General features: G+C 34.0%; 1 protein-coding gene across 2 annotated transcripts in view; it reads right to left on the bottom strand.

Moving 5' to 3' along the window:
* LOC123566516 (uncharacterized) overlaps positions 1 to 14,084 on the bottom strand; it is a 36,464-nt gene extending 22,380 nt beyond the window's left edge. Inside the window, exon 1 of one of the 2 annotated variants that reach the window (XR_008367471.1) lies at positions 13,721 to 14,084. The gene's annotated coding sequence lies outside the window, so the exon portion shown is untranslated. The remainder of the gene's footprint in view (positions 1 to 13,720) is intronic. The other variant, XM_053525325.1, reaches the window with a different exon arrangement.
* Between the last annotated feature and the right edge of the window lie 10,789 nt (positions 14,085 to 24,873).

The raw sequence follows: 24,873 nt of genomic DNA, 5'->3' as shown, positions 1-24,873 counted from the left end.
AAAAAAAAAAATCCCAAAATGTAGCACAATAAATGAGTAGAAAAATTTCACATCCACATGACCAAATAGAAATTTTTTCACATCCACATTCCCCAAGTAGAAAAAAATGTTCACATCCACATTCACAGTTATACTTGCTGCTTATCAAATCCACAAAATATTCGAGTGAAAACATATATCTTACCATGTACATCTTAAAATCCTGATATCCTCATTATTTATACCATCATTTTCAAAAAATTCAATAACTGAGTTAAATCACAAGAAATCAAATGCGCGTTTTATATTCTATAAATCTTTAAAAAAACAATTTTGCCATATAACTTCACTACCCGTACTCAGTACCTATGAAGCTATGAAAAAACGATTCTGTTTATGTCTGTATTTACTTTGTTCTGTCAAATAAACACCAGGAACTTTTTTTTTCTCTGTCACATACAAATGTATGGATGATATTGGAAATAAATATCACATTGCTGAACATGTGATTCTCTCTTAGTTATTGGGTATAACATAATTAGCACATCTGAAACAATCTCTGATGTCTGTCATTGAAAATGACCTTAACCTTTCAATACTTTAAAGACAATCATATACTGTGAAATCATTTTTATTTGCTAAGGACGAATTTTCGCGAATTTCACGCTAGGTCCGATGCGCGAATTTAAGACTGCGTTATTATAATTTTTTTATTTTATTTCTTCATTTCTAAAATTGAAAACGCGCGAATTAAAGCCCGCGTGAAACAGTCCTTTTTTACGTTTGCGCAAAATTTCATGCCAGCAAATTTAAATTATTTCACAGTACTAGGATTTTACTCTCTGTACATAGAGACAGACCCCAAAAATTTCAACAATAGAAATACATTAATGTGGCTCGCTACTTTCCTCATTAATTTCGGCACCATCTCAGATTGCGATGATTTTCGGTATAAATGAACGGAAATGCATCTCCTTTTAGTATCAATAACAGAAGTTTCAGTTGTGATCAGCAAAGAGTGACAACTCTTGCCTTAGGCCAGTACTTAAAAGCAGAAATATCTATTAGTTTACCTCCCTTGCAATTACCCGATTGAGAGGAAAATGAAAACGGTTTAAGACTCAGTATCATACCTTTTAGCACAACACATTAAAATTTTAGGATTTATTCATAATTTCATATGTGCTTGACTTACGAAAACGGAACCCTGCTTTGTATGATTTTGTCAGCTTACTCAATATGGTAAAAAGTCAACTTTTAATAAGCTTTTATTGTGAAAATAATACAGTTTTGCTAGTATCAAAATGTCACAATAGAAGCACTTTTGTAATACAGTTTGTTTTGGGTTTAACGCCGTTTTTCAACAGTATTTCAGTCATGTAACGGCGGGTAGTTAACCTAACCAGTGTTCCTGGATTCTGTACCAGTACAAGCCTGTTCTCCGCAAGTAACTGCCAACTTCCCCACATGAATCAGAGGTGGAGGACTAATGATTTCAGACACAATGCCGTTTATCAAATAGTCATGGAGAACATACGCACCACCCAAGGATCGAACACACGACCCCGCGATCCGTAGATAGACGCTCTACCTACTGAGCTAAGCGGGCAGGTAGAATTAGTAAAGGTGCAATTATATTGATCTCTATTTCCTATGCCTACTGTATGTTCCAGAGTATTTCAATTATTCCCTACCCTCACACGACCAAATGTAATAAACAAGGAGCTGCGTTCAATAAACGCTTGATGCCCCCGGTGGCATCCTTGTCAATACAAAGCAACATAAGTCCAAAACGAGGTCAAGGTTAAACTGAGGTCAGGTGATGTTTGAAGATGAGGAATGGTCACAGGTTACATCTGTATTAGTATCAATTCATTCTTGTAAGTGATATTAATGCTAGACGAAACGGTCCCATTTGGTTAACCAAGAGATGGCCCATATAAAGCAACCTAAGTCCAAAATGAGGTCAAGGTCAAGGTCAAAATGAGGTCAGGTGATGTTTGAAGATGAAGAATGGTCACAGGTTACATCTGTATTAGTATAAATTCATTCTTTTAAGCGGTACTGATGCTAGACGAAACGGTCCCATTTGGTTAACCAGGAGATGGCCCATATAAAGCAACCTAAGTCCAAAATGAGGTCAAGCTCAAGGTCAAACTGAGGTCAGGTGATGTCTGAAGATGAGGAATGGTCACAGGTTACATCTGCATTAGTATCAAGTCATTCTAGTATTAAAGGGGTATTGATGCTAGACGAAACGGTCCCATTTGGTTAAACTTGTACGGACGGATGGACGAACAGGACGATCACTATAAAAACAAACACGTATGTATGAAAAGGTATGTAGATGATATAACTATGAAACTTAAAATGAATTTAGATCACTATATTATAATGTGGTAGTGCACACACAATTTCGTCACTTTAGTAACTTCAGAGTTATTGCCCTTTAATTGCTTAAAAATCCACATATCTGTACATAACAAACTAGCCAATTTGTAGAATTTCATTAAAGGTCCAATACTAAGGAAAGTGAACTTTTTAATTTCTTTTAAAAAGCACAGAAACTATTTCATTTTATTGGAAAATGAAAGTTGGTATGTAGAAATTCGAAATAAATCACAGTATATGTACAATTATTTTTCTATGAAGTATGAAGAAAGTTAAAAAGACCTGGGGGGTCATTCTGTCGATTCATTGAAATTTCAACATAATACACATACATTTCTTTGAGTTCCAAAGACCTTCTGTAAATATTGACCTGCCAATCTTCATTATTTAGTGTCTTGCAGGAGTCTATGCACTGGCTATGAAAAAAATTGCCAACTCACTTTCCCTTAGTAATGGACCTTTAAACTTCTTCTTTTTTCCATGAACATTTAATATCAACATGTGAAGTTGCATAACCACACCCAGTGAACCCATCGCCCTGGTCACACCTGCTCCTCCTCCCCACCCCACAATTTGTTTTTTCATTTTTTCTTTTTTTTCTAAAACCATAAACCTTCCATGAATATTTATCAACATGCAAAGTTGTACCCTCCTTTTAATTTCTATTAATACTTCAATATTTATTTTATTATCAACATGTGAAGTTTTGTAACGGAGGGAGGGAATATAAAATTTAATAAACTTGCATTTCTAATTTATTTTGGCAAAATATGTACCAGTCCTGTCAATGCAAATTTTTAACTACTTTAATTTATACTTTAACTAAGTAATATGCCAAAATAATCCAATCTTGGTTGGGCAACCAGGATAAATCTTAAAATATATAGAATAACCAAGATCTACTTCAAGTGAAAATCTGATGTGTATTAAGAACATACATGTACTGTAGTGTACAATAAATGACCAGTTGGTAAAGTTTTGGTTGACCCAAGTCTGATTTAAACAACCTTTTGTCATTTAGGGCTTTATTTACCTGAAATAAACTTTTCATGACCTTACAATCATTATGCCATAACATTTCACCACAGTACTATTGAATTTGAAAGTACAGACGTACTTAAAGGTTAGTTGACAATAAGACATTTCTTGGTCTCCAGGAAAAGAAAATTTTCTCTAGATCCATTGCGTAAACTGAAAGTAATTAATATTAGTATCTGACACTTGAATTTTACTAATCCTGCCTCTCATATTCTTTTTAACAGTATACTGAACCAGACTTATACCAGAAAACTTAACCGAAATAATTATGAGATGCAATGTAACCCAGTTCAACAGTTCATTATCTCGGTTACAATGTCATTCAGTGCGACTATAGTAGTGTGCAGTAGTGTGCACAGTAACCCAGTTTTACATATTTGTGAACAGGCAGATGATGACTCGAGTTGAGCCTTAATGTTCTAATTTTAAAATAAATACCAGCTTATTCAGTTATTGTTTAAAAACTTTTTTTCATAATTTATGATATGTAATGATATGCAAAATTCTTCAGAGCTAGACTGTCATAAAGTCAATACAAGCCGCCAACCCTGTAAGTTATTTATAGCTCTCATCTGTTTATAAACGTGAATGAAAGGTCATACGAAAGTTCAAATAGTATATAGTCCGTCAATCATGTTCAAGGGCATGTCAAGTAGAGGAATTTACCATTGACCCACATTTTCCTTGCATAATTAGCCATTGTTGGTTAATACAACAGACTTTCAACCCTAAATTTCATCATTTAAATGAAGTGAACAATTACATTTACATTTACAATATGAAATTAATGTATTATTTAATAACTCAAACCAGTTTTGGCATTCCAATTTGGATAGAAAAGGTGCATACAGTATACCGTATATAATAAAAGCAATTGGAAGTTCAGAAACTGTGCTCATTAATAAAATTATAACACTTGCTGAGATTGTTAAAAAAGGAGAAATTTTCGTTTAAAAAAATTTAAGAAAGATGCAATACTACACAGACCTTATTACCCTACATGCATCTATTCTCATTCTTCAAAATCATTCCTACAATTTCTATGTCAAATATTTTTGTGTCATATGGGACACAAACGTTTAGGCCCTTTATCATTTAAAAATTATGCATATTTCTGAGTAAACTGTGTCATAACTCTGGCCTTGCTAAACGAGTTCCTAATAAAACCCTAGGTGCATAACTTCATATATACTAAATAATATTCCAACATGGTTTCTTGATTCTAGCTCAAATTATTTTTAATAATAATATTATATGTCAGAGCAACAATTCTAGATTGGTGCCATAACTCTGGTCTGGCTGATCAGTGAAGTCCAACATAAACCTCCACTTGCAAAACCTTCTATACTGAATAACATTACTATAATATATGTATTTACTAAATTGTTACTGTACATGCCACTAGGTCAAACATGTAAAAGTATCCCAACCTTTTTGTACTTAGCAATGATCTCAATGGAAATGAGATGAAATTCTGCTCACTTTTGCCAGTTAGTCATAGCATCTATGCCATCTAAACAGCTGTTCGCATGTACTGACATGCAGTCATTTGACTAAGGCCTGATAGGGATAGCCGAATTCTGAGCTCTATGTATATAGACCTATATTGCCAGTTAAAGTCTGAGTCAGACTGCTGGAAAGTCAGTATCTCTAGAGCTCACATTACAGATGAATTAAAAGTATTAAACACACTACTTGGTCAAGGTAATACCATATGAATGGCACAAGTTCAATAACTTTTGCTATCAATTTGATGAATTAATGTCCTATTTTGTACTTAGCCATTTTTTTTCAAGATAATAAATTTTGTTCCTCGATTGTCTGCGAGTTTGTATCTCAATGAACGACACAAGTTCCTTAACTTTTTATTTTAATAAAATTATACTCTTTTTGTACTTAGCAATTCTTTCAACAAATTCTGTAATAAATCATAAATGAGTATAGACTGTACAGCCATTATTTTCACTAGGCCTTGGCCTCTAATATATATATTCAGCATACTGTCCTATCAACCGTATCAAGATTCGCTACCTTTAAAGGCTAAAATAGCCATACAAGTCACGTGACCAACCACATATAAAACCATGAAAAAGCGTGCAAAATTCATAGTTTTTAAAGTATCATGTTGGCTAGAAAAAGAACTGGGCTGGGGCAAACAAAAAGTGGTGGGTTCCTATATATATTTTCGGCCTCCGGCCTATTTCCAATAATGAACCCCATCCTTCACAACAAGTGCTTGGATGGGGTTTCCATTTTATGCATTTCATACATATCAAGTTCTGTGGACAATTTTCCAGGATATTTCAGTTGAAAATCCAGGATATTTGATGAAAATCCAGGAGATTTTTTCGACGTACGTTTCTTAGGAAATTTTTGGTTGAATATAATACTATGTAACAGTTAAGGTCCGATTTCGGCAATGTTTTTAGGTGCTTAACTTGCTTTATAAAGCATTTTAACCTTTATCATGTTGAATACGATTGATTCTGCCTTTGCAACCAGTGTAAATTGTCCATGCAGTCTGATCATGATCTGCACTGTTTGCCATTTATCAGTCAGTATCTTTTTTGTAAGCCCCCATTTTAACAGTTACCGGTACTGTCCAAAATGAAAATTTTAGAAATTCTGCAATGTAAACAAAACAAAAAAAAACAACATAATTATAGGTTTATAATAACTTTATTCAGTTATCACAATATTCTTTGAGCAGAGGAATAGGAATTTGGATGAAATTTTAAATTTTATACTGGCGAGTTTCTTTAATTAATGTGAATAATCTGCAGGGTCTTTTTTTTTACATTCTTAGTTTTTTTGCAAATGAGCAGAAGCTAACATTGATTGGAAATAAATCCATTTCACCGTTTTTAATCTGCACTTAAAACTGCTTTTTACTCATCAAAATGAAATACAAAATCATAGCAGTGTTAAAAGAATGTTAAAAACTATCTCTAGTTGTTTGCTCAATTATGCCAGCAGTGGTAATGATTGCCATCACTGCAATAAAGGTTGGCTCTTTATCTATTCAAATGTATCCCTAATATATCTTTTCACACTGAATCTTCGATAAACAAGTTCCTGTCTTATCATCGTATTATGTCAGTATCACCACTCGCCAATTAACACAAGTATAAGTTAGATAATACATAAAAGTGTGTTACCGGCTGGTATCATAATGCGTGGGGGAATCTCAGGGAACGTAATTTGGGTAGCAAACGAGCCTCGTAGAGGCGAGTTTGCTATCAAATTACGTTCCCTGAGAATCTCCCAAGCATGATGATACTCGCTGGTAACACATGCATATGTATTGTCTAACTGATTTATTGCATGACTGAAAACAGTAAACTGAACACATTTTTTCAATATTTCAATTTAAAATATTTAAAATATTTCCCCTCTTGAGCCTCCCTTAGAAACATTTCAATGACATGATAAACCCCCAACTGCCATATAAAAGCAAGAAGGTGGCCACGGGCAGGTTTTTATATAAATTATGCATGCTTCACATCAGAGATCCCTTTTTCAAAATTTTAAAAAAACTACTGAAAAAAAATGTTATAAAAAGTGCATAAATACACATAGAAACATTCCTTATTAATCAGTGTAATTATTTTTTAAGAGTCGCTGACTTCAAATCACTTGCCCCTCACCGCTGTGGGTTCGAATCCCCGCCAGGGACATAGAATCTTTCATGTGAGGAAGCTATCCAGCTGGCTTGCGGAAGGTTGGTGGTTCTACCCAGGTGCCCGCTCGGGCCTGAAATAATGTCCGAAGGGGCACCTGGGGTCTTCCTCCACCATTAAAGCTGGAAAGTCGCCATATGACCGACATTGTGTCAGTGTGACTTAAAATCCAACAAATAAATAAATAAATAAATTATTTTTTAAAACAAAAAGTTGGGAAATAGAGTTTCAAAAATAATTTAAACTAAGTGCTAAAATTTTGAATTTGCCGGGAGGCCCTAATGAGGTCATGAACCCTGGAGAAATAGAGAAGCTAAACACTTCCCATGTGGCTAATTTTATCAACAAAGGTTATTTATCAATGGAATTAACACCTAGAGCATATTGTAAACCTTTGCCAGAAACAAAATTTGAATTTTTAAACAGAATAGAATATCATAATAATTTTTGCCGTTATATTTTTAAATTACTTAAACAAGAGGACCATGATGGTCCTGAATCGCTCACCTATCTCCACATGACCCAGTGTTCAACTGAGTATGACATCGTTATTTCTATTATTTGACATAGTGACCTAGTTTTTGAGCACATGTGACCTAGATATCATCAAGATAAAAAATTCTGACCAATTTTCATAAAGATCCATTGAAAAACATGGCCTCTAGAGAGGTCACAAGGTTTTTCTATTATTTGACCTAATGACCTAGTTTTTGAAGGCACGTGACCCACTTTTAAACTTGACCTAGATATCATCAAGATGAACATTCTCACCAATTTTCATGAAGATCTCGTGAAAAATATGGCCTCTAGAGAGGTCACAAGGTTTTTATATTTTTCGACCTACTGACCTAGTTTTTGACCGCACATGACCCAGTTATGAACCTGACCTAGATATCATCAAGCTGAACATTCTCACCAATTTTCATGAAGATCCATTGAGAAATATGGCCTCTAGAGAGGTCACAAGGTTTTTTCTATTTTTAGACCTACTGACCTAGTTTTTGACCCCACGTGACCCAGTTTTGAATCTGACTTAGATATCATCAAGATGAACATTCTGACCAATATTCATGAAGATCTCATGAAAAATATGGCCTCTAGAGAGGTCACAAGGTTTTTCTATTTTTAGATCTACTGACCTAGTTTTAAACCCCACGTGACCCATTTTCGAACTTGACCTAGATATCTTCAAGGTACACATTCTGACCTATTTTCATGAAGATCCATTGAAAAATATCGCCTCTAGAGAGGTCACAAGGTTTTCCTCTTTTTAGACCTACTGACCTAGTTTTTGACCGCACATGACCCAGTTTCGAACTCGACCTAGATATCATCAAGGTGAACATTCTGACCAATTTTCATGAAGATCCATTGAGAAATATGGCCACTAGAGAGGTCACAAGGTTTTTCTATTTTTAGATCTACTGACCTAGTTTTTGACCCCACATGACCCAGTTTCGAACTTGACCTAGATATCATCAAGGTGAACATCCTGACCAATATTCATGAAGATCCATTGAAAAATATGGCCTCTAGAGAGGTCACAAGGTTTTTCTATTTTTAGATCTACTGACCTAGTTTTTAACCCCACGTGACCCAGTTTCGAACTTGACCTAGATATCATCAAGATGAACATTCTGACCAATTTTCATGAAGATGCATTGAGAAATATGGCCTCTAGAGAGGTCACAAGGTTTTTCTATTTTTAGACCTAATGACCTAGTTTTTGACCCTACGTGACCCAGTTTCGAACTTGACTTAGATATCATCAAGATAAACATTCTGACCAACATTCATGAAGATCTCATGAAAAATATGGCCTCTAGAGAGGTCACAAGGTTTTTCTATTTTTAGACCTACTGACCTAGTTTTTGACCCCACGTGACCCAGTTTCAAACTTGACCTAGATATCATCAAGGTGAACATTCTGACCAATTTTCATGAAGATCTTGTGAAATATATGGCCTCTACAGAGGTCACAAGGTTTTTCTATTTTTAGACCTACTGACCTAGTTTTTGATGGCACGTGACCCAGTTTCGAACTTGACCTAGATATCATCAAGATGAACATTCTGACCAACTTTCATAAAAATCCCATGAAAAATGTGACCTCTAGAGTGGTCACAAGCAAAAGTTTACGGACGCACGGACGCACGGACGCACTGACGCACGGACGGACGACGGACGACGGACACCGCGCGATCACAAAAGCTCACCTTGTCACTTTGTGACAGGTGAGCTAAAAAATCAACTTTTAAATCAAGATGCAGAGAACTTAACTACAGAAATACAGTAATAAATTATTTCAAATAGCTTATCATTTTCAATAACTTATCACAGCAACACTTGCTAATTTGTGTGTATTTCTCTACATCCCAGAAAGAGAAAACTGTGAGCGATACCTGTGTGCAGCGGAATTTAGAGCACAGCTAACCGTGGCGATACGTATAAGTTAGATAATACATAAAAGTGTGTTACCGGCTGGTATCATCATGCGTGGGGGAATCTCAGGGAACGTAATTTGGGTAGCAAACGAGCCTCGTAGAGGCGAGTTTGCTATCAAATTACGTTCCCTGAGAATCTCCCAAGCATGATGATACTCGCCGGTAACACACGCGTATGTATTGTCTAACTGATTTATTGCATGACTGAAAACAGTAAACTGGACACATTTTTTAAATATTTTAATTTAAAATATTTAAAAATATTTCCCCTCTTGAGCCTCCCTTAGAAACATTTCAATGACATGATAAACCCCCAACTTCCATATAAAAGCAAGAAGGTGGCGACGGGCAGGTTTTTATATAAATTATGCATGCTTCACATCAGAGATCCCTTTTTCAAAATTTTAAATAAACTACTGAAAAAAAACTGTTATAAAAAGTGCATAAATACACATAGAAACATTCCTTATTAATCAGTGTAATTATTTTTTAAAACAAAAAGTTGGGAAATAGAGTTTCAAAAATAATTTAAACTAAGTGCTAAAATTTTGAATTTGCCGGGAGGCCCTAATGAGGTCATGAACCCTGGAGAAATAGAGAAGGTAAACACTTCCCATGTGGCTAATTTTATCAACAAAGGTTATGTATCAATGGAATTACACCTAGAGCATATTGTAAACCTTTGCCAGAAACAAAATTTGAATTTTTAAACAGAATAGAATACTATAATCATTTTTGCCGTTATGTTTTTATATTACTTAAAAAATCAAGTTTTAAATCAAGATGCAGAGAAGTTAACTACAGAAATACAGTAATGAATTATTTCAAATAGCTTATCATTTTCAATAACTTATCACAGCAACACTTGCTTATTTGTGTGTATTGCTCTACATCCCAGAAAGAGAAAACTGTGAGCGATACCTGTGTGCAGCGGAATTTAGAGCACGGCTAACCGTGGCGATACCAGAATTTAGAAAACACAAAACTTCAAAGGAAAATGCCGCAGTCATGCAATAACAGAATTTAGAAAACACAAAACTTCAAAGGAAAATGCCGCAGTCATGCAATAATCTAAAAATAGCACAGTATACACCTGTTTGCAGAATGTCATCAGTGCGTGACCTTGTTAAACTTTTATCAATATACCAGTAGAGTGATAAATTACGTCAGGCACAGTGTGTAATTAGGGATTTAGTTTGATACAGGAAAGCATTAGCTTGGAATTTTGGATTTCCGGGAGAAATGATTGATTTCCGTATGTCCGGGAAATGGACAAAAAATCCGTGAGACTCCCGGCCACGTTTTAATAAAAATCTTGTAGCCACTTTCAGAAATCTGTAGCCAGTTCTTTGAATTTGTAGCATCTGGCTACACTGCCGAAACTGGCAGAGAAGGCCCTCCTAAAAAAGATAAAACTACTTATATCCCGGTATATAGAATTCCTTCTATAAAGGTAAGTACTGAAATAACACCAGGACCCTTTGTGACTGACCACAATGGACAATTGAAATTCCTTGTGAGTTCAAAGATTGATTATGAATATTTATTGAAGTTATAATCTACTATTATAGTCCATTAATATTATCTAGACTACATTTTTCATTTTTTTAGCCCTTTGGAAAATACTAAATCCCAGAGTCTAGAGGTTCTTTAAACAGATCTGTGGACAATCTGATGGACTGTCCAAAGAACCTGTACTCGATACATTGGTATTTTATGGTACGCAACATAGTTACATACAGAAATTACTGGAAAGATGCTCTGTTCAGTCAACTGTCAGTCTAAACTGAAAGTTCTGACTGAAACAATTAACAAAATTTTAATAAATACTTACTTTATTAGTTCTGGATACCATAACTTAAACTGACGCTATTTTTATATTCTGATGGTTGCGTCAGAGATCAAAAACAACATATATTTATAACATCTCTGAAGCTGAATTGTTTTAGCTATAAATTTTTATATGCTACTTAAAAGATGTATGCCTGTTTATCGTTGATTCGAGCCCTTGTGTTTTAGTGAAATTCATGCTCATGTTGCACGTTCTTCCATCAGAAACTTGTGTCATTTACATTTTAAAATGCCTTGGAAAATATTAGTCATGAAACCACTGAAACATTGATTAAAATACCTGTTTTCATATTTTGCATCAAAAATTGCTCATAATATTTCAAAAGGAAATTACATAGAGGGAAATATTGTGAGCCCAAATTTCAGCATCCTGTACATATTTCAACTGTTGTAACAAGTGAACAAGAATTCAATCTTGATAGAAATTTGCTTTATGGAAATAGACTGTGCAAATATTAACACTTATTATCAAGATATTGACCAACCAAACAAAGGGCTCTAATCGATGAGAAAGTTTTAAAATGATGTGGAGTTTGACCTCCTTCCGTCTCGTGCAAAAAAGTACAATCAAGAGTTGTCACTATTGGTGACAAATGCCCCCGAATTAGGCCCAAGAATGCCACAGTTGTATGCGCAAAAAAATCACATATCATTTTGTGACCTTGACCTAAGAGGCCTCGGTCATAAGTGTAACACATCTTCTCAATATGGTTAACATTTGTCACATTTTGTGTCAAATTATTTTCAAATCCCTTGATAAATGGCAGAGTTATGGACCAGACAAAAAACACCTTTGACTTGTAAGTGTGACCTTGACCTTGGAGCTAGTGGTCTGGGTCTTGTAGTGGGGTCTTGCACATGACACCTCATCTCATTATAGGGAACATTTATGCCAAGTAATTTCAAAATCCCTTCATCAATGGCAGAGTTATGGACCGGACAAGAAACAGACCATGTTAACCTTTTACCTCTAAGTGTGACCTTGACCTTGGAGCTAGGGGTCTGGGTCTATCTCATGACACGTCATCTCATTATGAGGAACATTTATGCCAAGTAATTTCAAAATCCCTTCATGAATGGCAGAGTTATGGACCGGACACGAAACATACCCTGTTAACCTTTGACTTGTAAGTGTGACCTTGACCTTGGAGGTAGGGGTCTGGGTCTTGCACATGTCACGTCGTCTCATTATGGTTAACATTTATGCCAAGTTGTTTCAAAATTCCTTCATGGATGGCAGAGTTATGGACCGGGCACGCCACAGACCATGTTAACTTTTGACCTCTAAGTGTGACCTTGACCTTGGAGCTAGGTTTCTGGGTCTTGCACATGACATGTCGTCTCATTATGGTGAACATTTATGCCAAGTTATTTCAAAATCCCCTCATGGATGGAAGAGTTACAGCCCGGACAAGAATTTACCGGACGCACAGACGGTGCGATTTTCATATGCCCACCTTACGAGGCAAAATAAAAGGTGATAACACTGTAAATAAGGTAAAGGTGAATTTTGTTTATAGTCGCTTTGTGAAACAATGAACATAAGCTCTGTAGAGCTTTTGAGTGACCCTATTTTAAGAACAGTTAAAACCAATTATACCTTACTCCCAGCAATTTGCTAGTACCAATTTACAGCTAGGTTGACTGAGGCAATCGTGATAAAGTGCCTTGCCCAAAGACACACCGCAATGGGAGTAGCCAGAGATCGAACCCGGAAAGGTGATGTATGGCTGTCCATTGTTAAATTCAAATATTTTTGTGACAACAAACAAAAATTATTTAATTGAACAGGTTTACAAACATATGCACACCCCTAAAGGCAGCAGCATCATTTGTAGACAGGTTTAGAGAAAAAGACTTTAACAGGTCTAGGAAAGTGGAATATTTACAGATAATCTATAAATTTACAGATTTTTCAATCTGTAAATTTACAGATTGCGTGTGTATGAAAACTGATGAAATTACATAATTTATCATCAAAACCGCAGCTTGGAATTAATTGGTTTATTTACAGCATGCATAAATTAAGGTCATTTGTGGGTTTCAGCCATTTTGTTGACTTTGAGTTTTTGGCATTTTAAGAAAAATCAAAGTCAATGTTCAGAAATGACTGAAAGTTACAACTGACCTTTATTTATACATACCATAAGTTAATCAATTAATTTCAAGCTGCGATTTTGTGTCAAAATATAATTTTATCAGTTTTCAAACACTTGATCTGTAAATTTACAGATTGAAAAATCTGTAAATTTATAGATTATCTGTTAATTTACAGATAATCTGTAAATATTCCACTTTCCTAGACCTGTTTAAAGTATATTTTTACAGCATACTCACGTTATTTGTTCAAGTCACAGCTGTGTCATGCATTGGACTGTCCAAAGTTCTGACGAATAAGGAGAAAATTTAAGTTATTGAAACTGTCTCACTTGATCAGACAAATTATTTGTCCGTGAATGTCACCCGTTTAAGTCGTTGCGAACTGCACTGAGTACGAAACTTCCACAACAACAGAATATTTCTTTTTTCCTCTTCAACAATTTAATTATACACCATGCATGCATGCAATCCAGTACAAATGCTATATCAGAAATAAAAGTCTTCCATGAAATACAATTTTGAGAAAGACATCAAATCCACATTATGTTTACAATTGCCTTACATTCGGACACGTGACCTGTCGAGAACATGTGCAGTGTTTAATGGTGCAGATAACCGTCATATTTCTACGCGACCTTGACACGAAAAACTGCGAAACTTTGACCGAGATTTATATTTCTTACTTACCAGGAAAAAGTGAGAATGAATATTCCATTTCCTTTGGAAATTTAATTTCTAGCAGCAATTAAGATGGATGATACCTAACACACAGCGTCATCAATAAAAAAATTACCATAAATTAGAGAACTAGTTTTTCATTCAAATCGATACACAAAACGAGAATGTCTGTAAATATTATCTACACGTGACCCATTGCCCAGTGCATTTGCACCAAGTATGAAACGTGAGGTCAATTTCGGTAGTAGAAGTCGACAGTGAAGTCGACCCTTTAAATCAATCTGATTTTTTTAAAAGTTATCTATGCCTTAACAAAACACCCACAGGTGTCTGAAATTCTATCAATATAAAGACCATACAGTAGAAATGAATTTAGTCTATCTTTATAAAAAAAATACCCCCACCAACTACACTCAGTTCCAAAAGAAAGTGTGCACTTAGTTTTTCTGTTATTTTTTCTCGGTTATTTTCATGAAAACTTACAATGTTTGGTATCAAAATTTAAATCAGTTAGTAAACAAATTGGTGTGCATTTTAGATTTTGAGTTATACCTGAAAAAATGAAACAAAAACGTCGGGGAATTTTTTGAAATATTTAAACTTAAAAAGTGCACACTTTCTTTTGGAACTGAGTATATATATACAAAAAATCAATAAGACAATAGAAGTCTATCTTTATAAAAATACTCCCTATATATACAATAAACACAGGAGTCTGAAATTCTATCAATAAGTCCGTAGAAGTCTATCTTTAAAAAAAAAAATACCCCCCCCCCCTTATTTATACATAAATATGGGGGGGGGGGGGCTATTTCTTATAAAGATAGACTTCTATCCCTGTAAACATGAAGTCATTGGGCCAACGACGGAAAACCGTCAAAGATAATCGTTGTTGGGCCACTGTTGGCCCAACAATGATTAATAAGTATTTAAATACAGCTGTTGGGCCAACGTTGAACCAACTTTGAATTTCAGTCACAGATATCTCTGCATTGGCCCAATATTGATTTTCAGAGAAAGACTTATACAGGGAAAACATCGTTGGCCCAGCGTTGGCCCAACGTTGACCCATTAGAAGTAATAATATAATAATTATATATTTTACAGGTGACTGTTTTATCACAAACCCCTACAGGTATACATGTTGTGTATGTGTAACATGCAATATTTAATTAATAAATACTTTTCGCACCAGTTAGTAATCAGTTAAATTTGGGCTAATTAAACCTAAAACTTATCTGCAGCCGTAATGACATTTTGAACTATTTCAAATCTACTACCTTGAAAAAAAAACTGTGAAAAAAAAATTGAAGAAAACAACAACACTACTAACTCTATAACAAATATCTAATTTTATACAGTCATAAAATGTTTACAATAAATCTGTTGAGTATTCCAGAACATGAACTCTCGTTAACCCGAGTTATGTAAGAAATCCCAGAAAATGTGGTTAATTTTACTCTCTAGGCTAGATTTCTAGCTGCATATATGTGAAGACAAGGAAACTATTATACATGTGATAGATCTAGAGTTAACAAAAACCCGGTCTACCAGCTACAAACTGTAAGTAGAAGTTTTTGAATATTATTGATAAAGTTGTGGAATCTTGTAAACAGAGAATTTCTTAATTTTATCCGGTATGCAAGTAATATCCATGTGACTTGAACATATGTTAAATACTTTTATCTAAAGCTGGCGGATGGCACTTGTGTTGAGTATTAAAGAATATTCTCGTTAATTCTAACATATTTTTCTCGGTTAAATACAGACAAAAATAATTTCATACATTTTACGCAAGTTTATGTCCAGAGGTTTATGTGCATTTCTTTAGTTATTTTTATGTGCATTTCTTTAGTTATATTGAGATCAACATTATGATTTTTTTTTTACAGGATGCTGTTCAAGAGAGTAATAATGGAGTGCCTAGCACTGTGGTGCACAAGAAAAAAAAAACAAGAAAAAAAGAAAAAAATTTACGTGAGAAAAGAAAACAATCAAACAGAACTTGGATATTTTATGAGTTAATATACAGACAGTAATTCACTTTAGTAGGATTTAATCAGTGACTGAAAAAAGAAAATTATTTAGATTTATAAAAGGCTGGAATCAATATTTGACATGTTGTAGTGATGAAATATTCTGCTATATTTCTTCAGGAAAATTGCAAACAAACTTTAAATAAATGTTAGATTTCTTTTTGTTAAACTATAACAAAATCACAACTATTTGAAAATAAAATACGTACTAAATAATGCTAGTTTTAGTCTTTTTTTCAGTTTCGTAATCGTTGGGATAGCGTTGGCTCAACGCTGGACAAACCATGATAGACGAAAAAATGCTGTTGGCCCAATGGAGGGCCAACGATAAGTGCTGGATACCAGTTGTTGGCCCAATGGAGGGCCAACGATAAGTGTAGGATTCCAGTCGTTGGGCCAACGGTGTACCAACCGTTGGGCCAACGTTGCGCCAATTAGCAAAATGGCGTTGGGCCAACGTTGGAAATCGTCGTTGGGCCAACGAAGAGTCTGCCGTTGGCCCAACGTTGGGCCAACGCATGTCTGCTATCTGGGATGGTCTTATTGATAGAATTTCAGACTCCTGTGGTACCCCACGGGGGCCAGAGTCCTGGCAGTTGTGATAGATCTATGTTGTGTTATAGCTCCATGCCTAGGGGAGCGACAGTTAAAGGGTCATAATGGGAGATAATATAAGACCAACTGTCCTGAAGGAGACGGAGAGAGGAGGTTGCTGACATCATCACTGTTCTCTTTCATAAGTCCCTGACCACCAGCAATATTCCCTATTCATGACTGGAGCAGCGCAGATGTCTGCCAAAGTTACAAAAAAGGAGATACCAGCGATCCAGCAAACTATCTCCCAATTTCCCTTATATGCATTCTCTGTAAAACCGTTGAACTCATAGTTGCCTCTCAACTGTCTAATTTTCACTTTACCTAGGCTCCCACAGCATTCTCTATGTTCTACAACATGGCTTCAGAGAAAGACGATCATGCGAGACCCAGCTCATTGAATTAAATGATTAGCCCACCTTCAGTCCTATGGGGCGCCGTTTTACTATTTTAAAGGCATTTTTTTTTATATAAAAAAATCATTTCTTGATATCAAGAAATGCTGTCCATTTTTTATATCAAAAAATATAATTTTTGATATCTGAGGAAATGACTTTTTGATATCGAAAAATCGTTTTATTTCTTGATATCAAGAAATCGAATTCTTGATATCAATAAATGATAGGCTACCGAGGCGGTCGGACAAACTAGTAAATGTATATAACAAACAGTTTTGTCTACAAGACTAGTTATAATTTCTACCAAATATATTGAAAAATGCACACGACGAACTATTAATTCTAACACGACCACCAAATAACCTACATACATGTAGAGCAAAATCTATCTCGGGTTATTCTGCAATAAACCACTCGCGTGCAATGACGTCATCCGATCAAGGTGCGTAGCACGGTCGTAAAAACTAGTTACCATTTTTTTCTAACATTGTTGATAGTAGTTTGTCGTGTTAGAATCGAAATAATAAGTTCCCAAGTGTGATTTATCGAAGAATAACCCGAGTTTTTCGTTCTTATGCGGAACAATATATCACTCAGGCCTACGGCCTTCGTGATATATTCTTACGCATAAGAACTCAAAACTCGGGTTATTCTACGATAAACCACGTTTGGGAACTTATTATTATCTGCGGCCTGAAGGCCGCAGGTATATTGGAATGCAATAAGTAGTATAGCACATGGGGACTGATAGTATAACTTATGGGTGAATAACGTACTTGTTTTGTTTCTATTATACCAGTAAGAAATATTTATGGAACGCCGTTTTTGCAATATAGCTAGCACTCTATATGATATATAGAGAAATGTTTGTGACTTAGATTCCTCATTCATTATTTCATATAATTTATTCAAACTTTCAGCAATGATCAATATTGATACCTTGTTGTGCATAAGGGTTTTCATGTTAATTGCTCTTCAATTTCCTAGATTATGGTCCTGTGTTGTCAAGCAAGTCCAGGTGAAGGCATGAATCACATTTGTGAAAGCTCTAGTAAAGTATTTCAATAGTCAAGGAATGCGACCAGTTGTGCTTAAAGTTATGTTATACATGAAAGGGAAATATAGTTATTTTTGCCCAAAACAAAACTTTCAGAATTAAGAAATACATAGTTCATATATCTACTTGTAAATCATGTAGAATGGAGTAATATTTCTTACATTAAAACGTAATGGTATAATAGAAACAAAACAAGTACGTTATTCACCCATAAGTTATACTATCAACAATTTCTGGTCATAACTTATGGCCACAGGAAATCTTTCGACTTGTTTCTTAATTGTACAGCACAAACTAGTGAATGCACAACATAAACTAAGAAATGTACCGGACAAACTAGTAAATCTATATAATAACAAACTGCTTTATCTACAAGAAAGATTATGACTTGTACCAAATTTATTGAAAAAAGCACATGACAAACTGATAATCATTATGTCAAGACAGTCTAGTCGTTCCATACCCCACACTGAATGAATATATTCGAGGTTTTCCCTAATTGCATGTCTATTTTTAGAATGGCGGGAATTTTTGATATCAAGAAATACTGGCCATTTTTTGATATCAACCAATCGAACTCTTGATATCAGAAATGATTTCTTGATATCAAGAAATGCTGTCCATTTTTTATATCAAAAAATATAATTTTTGATATCTGAGGAAATGACTTTTTGATATCGAAAAATCGTTTTATTTCTTGATATCAAGAAATCGAATTCTTGATATCAATAAATGATAGGCTACCGAGGCGGTCGGACAAACTAGTAAATGTATATAACAAACAGTTTTGTCTACAAGACTAGTTATAATTTCTACCAAATATATTGAAAAATGCACACGACGAACTATTAATTCTAACACGACCACCAAATAACCTACATACATGTAGAGCAAAATCTATCTCGGGTTATTCTGCAATAAACCACTCGCGTGCAATGACGTCATCCGATCAAGGTGCGTAGCACGGTCGTAAAAACTAGTTACCATTTTTTTCTAACATTGTTGATAGTAGTTTGTCGTGTTAGAATCGAAATAATAAGTTCCCAAGTGTGATTTATCGAAGAATAACCCGAGTTTTTCGTTCTTATGCGGAACAATATATCACTCAGGCCTACGGCCTTCGTGATATATTCTTACGCATAAGAACTCAAAACTCGGGTTATTCTACGATAAACCACGTTTGGGAACTTATTATTATCTGCGGCCTGAAGGCCGCAGGTATATTGGAATGCAATAAGTAGTATAGCACATGGGGACTGATAGTATAACTTATGGGTGAATAACGTACTTGTTTTGTTTCTATTATACCAGTAAGAAATATTTATGGAACGCCGTTTTTGCAATATAGCTAGCACTCTATATGATATATAGAGAAATGTTTGTGACTTAGATTCCTCATTCATTATTTCATATAATTTATTCAAACTTTCAGCAATGATCAATATTGATACCTTGTTGTGCATAAGGGTTTTCATGTTAATTGCTCTTCAATTTCCTAGATTATGGTCCTGTGTTGTCAAGCAAGTCCAGGTGAAGGCATGAATCACATTTGTGAAAGCTCTAGTAAAGTATTTCAATAGTCAAGGAATGCGACCAGTTGTGCTTAAAGTTATGTTATACATGAAAGGGAAATATAGTTATTTTTGCCCAAAACAAAACTTTCAGAATTAAGAAATACATAGTTCATATATCTACTTGTAAATCATGTAGAATGGAGTAATATTTCTTACATTAAAACGTAATGGTATAATAGAAACAAAACAAGTACGTTATTCACCCATAAGTTATACTATCAACAATTTCTGGTCTGTATAACTTATGGCCACAGGAAATCTTTCGACTTGTTTCTTAATTGTATAGCACAAACTAGTGAATGCACAACATAAACTAAGAAATGCACCGGACAAACTAGTAAATCTATATAACAAACTGCTTTATCTACAAGAAAGATTATGACTTGTACCAAATTTATTGAAAAAAGCACATGACAAACTGATAATCATTATGTCAAGACAGTCTAGTCGTTCCATACCCCGCACTGAATGAATATATTCGAGGTTATCCCTATTTGCATGTCTATTTTTAGAATGGCGGGAATTTTTGATATCAAGAAATACTGGACATTTTTTGATATCAACCAATCGAACTCTTGATATCAGAAATGATTTCTTGATATCCAGAAATCGAATTCTTGATATCAAAAAATAGTCCGTATTTCTAGATATCAAGAATTCGATTTCCTAATATCAAAAAATGTAACTATTTTTTTATATCAAAAATGATTTTCCGATATCAAGAAATCGAATTCCTGATATCAAGAAATTGACTTTTTTATATCAAAAATCATTACCTGATATCAAAAAATTCGATTTTTATATAAAGAAATAGACAGCATTTCTTGATATCAAAAAATGAATTCCTGATACAAAAAAAAATCGATGTTTTTATATCAATAAATTTATTTGTTTTTGATATCAAGAAATGATATCAGAAATTCGATTTCTTGATATCAAGAATCATTTCTTGATATCAAAAACAATTCTTGATATCAAGAAATCGATTTTTTGATATCAAGAAATCATTTCTTGATATCAAAAAATGCCTAGAAATAGTAAAACGGCGCCCCATATTACCCTTACTGTGTTGTCATTACAAATGGATTCTCATACATATATACTACTTGTGATTATTGATTATTCACTAGTTTGTGCTGTCCAATAGATAGTTCGTCATGTGCATTTCTTAATATGTTCGGTACTAACCATTATTTGTTGTGTAGATAAAACAGTTTGTTATGTACATTAACTAGTTTGTTCGGTACATTTCTTAGTTTGTGTTGTGCATTTACTATAGTTTGTGCTGTCCAATTAATAGTTCGTTATGTGCTTTTCCCATTATTTTCGGTACAAATCATAACTTGTCTTAAATCATAACTTGTCTTGTAGATAAAGCAATTTTTTATGTTTTAATAAACAGATATGTATTAATTATCTTTTCAAAAGTTTCCGAAAATAGATAATTGCCTAAAAGAACTTATTTAACATAAGAAGTATATTTGTTGTGTGTATGAGACTCCACTTGTAAAGACAAAAATTGTAAGGGTACACGTTGTGTAATTTAACATGAAATCGGATATTTTTAAGCAATCAATTGGACAGCACAAACTGGCGAATGCACAACTCAAATTAAGAAATGTACCGGACAAACTAGTAAATGTACACAACAAACTATTTTATGTATACATAACAAATTATGATTTATACCGAACATATTGGGAAAAGCACATAATGAACTATTAATTGGACAGCACAAACTAATAAATGTACCGGACAAACTCGTAACAGTTTTGTCTACAAGACAAATTATAATTTCTACCAAATATATTGAAAAATGCACACGACGAACTATTAATTGTACAACACAAACTAGTGAATGCGCAACATAAACTAAGAAATGTACCGGACAAACTAGTAAATGTACATAACAAACTGCTTTATCCACATCAAGAATTCGATTTTCTAATATCAAGAAATCGAGTTCCTGATATATTCGATGTTTTGGTATCAAAAACTCATTTCCTGATATTTAAAATTCGATTTTTTTATATAAAAAAGATATCCTTTCTTGATGTCAAAAAATGAATTCCTGATATCAAAAAATCATTTTTTTTTTATTTCAAGAAATTCATTTTTTTGATATCAAGAAATGATTTCTTGATATCAAGAATTCGATTTCTGGATTTCAAGAAATCATTTCTTGATATAAAAAATGCCTAGAAAATAGTAAAACGGCGCCCCATACGGACAAACTAGTAAATGTACACAACAAACTGCTCTATCTACAAGACAAATTATGATTTGTACTGAATATATTGGAAAAGGCACACGACGAACTATCAATTGGACAACACAAACTATTGAATGCACAGCACAAACTAAGATATGTACCGGACAAACTAGTAAATGTACACAAACTGCTTTATCTACATAACAAATTATGATTTGTACCGAATATATTGGAAAAGGCAGATAACGAACTAAAACAGTTTAGGCGTTCCATAGGATCATGTGATCCCGATGACTGAGGGTGAGGGAAAGGTTCAAATGGCCATTTTTTGATGTCAAGAAATATCGATTTTTTATATCAAAAATGATTTATTGATATCCCGGAATCGAATTCTTGATATCAAAAAATAGTCCGTATTTCTAGATATCAAGAAATGATTTTTGATATAAAAAATCGATTTCCTTATATCAAAAATATAACTAATTTTTTGATAGCAAGAAATGATTTTCTAATATCAAGCAAATCGAATTCCTGATATCAAGACATCGAATTTTTGATATTAAAAATTAATTTCCTGATATCAAAAATTCGATTTTGATATTAAAAAAAATGGACAGCATTTCTTGATATCAAAAAAATGAATTCCTGATATAAAAAAGCGGGTTTTTTATATCAAGAAATTCATTTTTTGACATCAAGAAATGCTGTCCATCTTTTGATATCAAGAAATTCACTTTTTGATAACAAAAAATGATTTCTTGATATCAAGACTCATTTCTTGATATCAAAAATAATTCTTGATATCAAGAAATAGAATTTTTATATCAAGAAATGATTTTATGATATCAAAAGATGCCTAGAAGTTAGTAAAACGGCGCCCCATATAGTCCAACTAATTTGACGCGATCCTAGGAAATATTGAGATAATTTCTTCGTATGGGCAATATTAGATTGCCAGTCACAAATATAAAACAATCTGAACGTCGAATTATTTTGACTAAGCCTACCTTGTGAACAACCTCTCCTCTGGGTAACAAACATATCTTATACTCCTTGATTTTTCTAAAGCTCTTAATAAAGTGAACCATCTCAAACTCTTATACACACTTCAAGAACATGGTGTTTGTCCTCAAATCCTAAACTGGATTCGATCTTTTCTCATTGGCAGTTGTGGATGGTGACTGTTCTAGGGAAAAGTGTATACGCGCCTACACGGCCCATATGAAGCTACGCCCCTATGTGGACAGCAGCATTATCTGTTTTTGCCTTATGGCACTTTACGGATATATCAATAGTAAAACAGACTGGCATCAGTAAAATAAATATGTCTGCCATAAATCTCAGATAGCACTTTCTGAAAAAAATCTCTAATCTTAGACTCTTGAGATGAGCCCAGAGAGAAAGGGGTGTTCTTAGAAATTATCAGCGTCATTATGAAGAAAGAAAGAAATTTTATTACAGATTACTTGATCTCAACAGACTTAGTAAGTCTTACAGATCTACATGCAGTATACTACAGATAGTGCAAGAAATCCGTGCACAATAAGGGGCAAATCGTGCACCTTCTTTGAAAAGCATGAAACTTGGCATGGTAGTAGCTTTAGATAAATATGATACGCTTGATTTAAGTCTGCGAAGCGGTTTGTGGTAATCCAAGATGGTCGCCAAAATCCAAGATCTGCCGTAATTCACAATTTGATAAGAAAATGGCAAAATAAGTGTACAAATCATGCAAAAAAAAAAAATTATCTTTTTAGTAACTGTAGAATATTCCAGTACGCCTTGAATATGTCGAAGATTTATATTGAAAAATCAATATGGCCACCAAAATCCAAGATGACACCCAAAAATAATTTGTTATTTGAAAATGGCGAAATTATTGTTTACATTATCTAAAAGGGATGTTAACTGAAACAGTAATATCTAAAACATATACACTTACATGACTGTATAATCTAAAGAACCATGTTGAGACAAACTCCATAGTTATGGCCGCCATATTCCAAGATGGCCAGCACTGTGAATAAATTTATGGATTCACTACTGTTCTTTTTTCTAAAGCGCACAAGTTATATTGTATATATTTTCTGGACAGAAAATACACATTAACTTATCTAATGTTACTTCCATTCTTCGATACTTAACATATATGTATAAAGCTGTTTTCATTTTGTTTACCTACATGCAAAAAATGTTAATGAAAGTTGTCCTCCTTTCGTTTAACTGAGAACTAAAAACAGGACATAAAGCTCTGAAATTGAATTCCAGGCATTTCAAACCAGCGAAATATTATTTTACCACCTTATTGTATGTGAAAGTCGTTAATAAAAATTATTTTTAGAGACGGTTGATATACCTGTGGTTTCAATGAAAGGTAACAATTGCCTCAGATAGGTATAGCAGGTGCTTGTCAAGTCAAAAATGCATGTGTTAGTGCAAAGTGCATAATGGAATACTAGTATTGAAACTGTTCCAAACTGTTTTATTTAATATTGATATTACTTAGTTTAAAAAAAATACCCTCCCAAACCCCCCCCCCCCCCCCCCCCCCCCCCCCCCCCCCCCCCCCAAAAAAAAAAGCGTAAAATAATTTTGAAACACAGACGCATTTTATCTTGCAGCAAAATCTTTTACTGTGCATTCTATGCAATCAAATATCCAGTCAAAACATTACAAGACTGGCATGGGACAATTTGCTGTAAATTCATTTTGTAAATCTTAAAGCGGCATGCTTCCAGATCGTTCGACAAAATATTTTTTTTTTTAGATATCTTGAAATAAATGCTATATTTCTTAAGAAGGCTTTAAAACTTAATTACTGACAAATTTTATGTTACGGGA

This window comes from Mercenaria mercenaria, chromosome 15 (assembly GCF_021730395.1).
Source record: "Mercenaria mercenaria strain notata chromosome 15, MADL_Memer_1, whole genome shotgun sequence".
Lineage (NCBI taxonomy): Eukaryota > Metazoa > Mollusca > Bivalvia > Venerida > Veneridae > Mercenaria > Mercenaria mercenaria.
The sequence above is the reverse complement of the archived record's forward strand: the minus strand, read 5'-3'. Positions and strand labels throughout refer to the sequence as shown.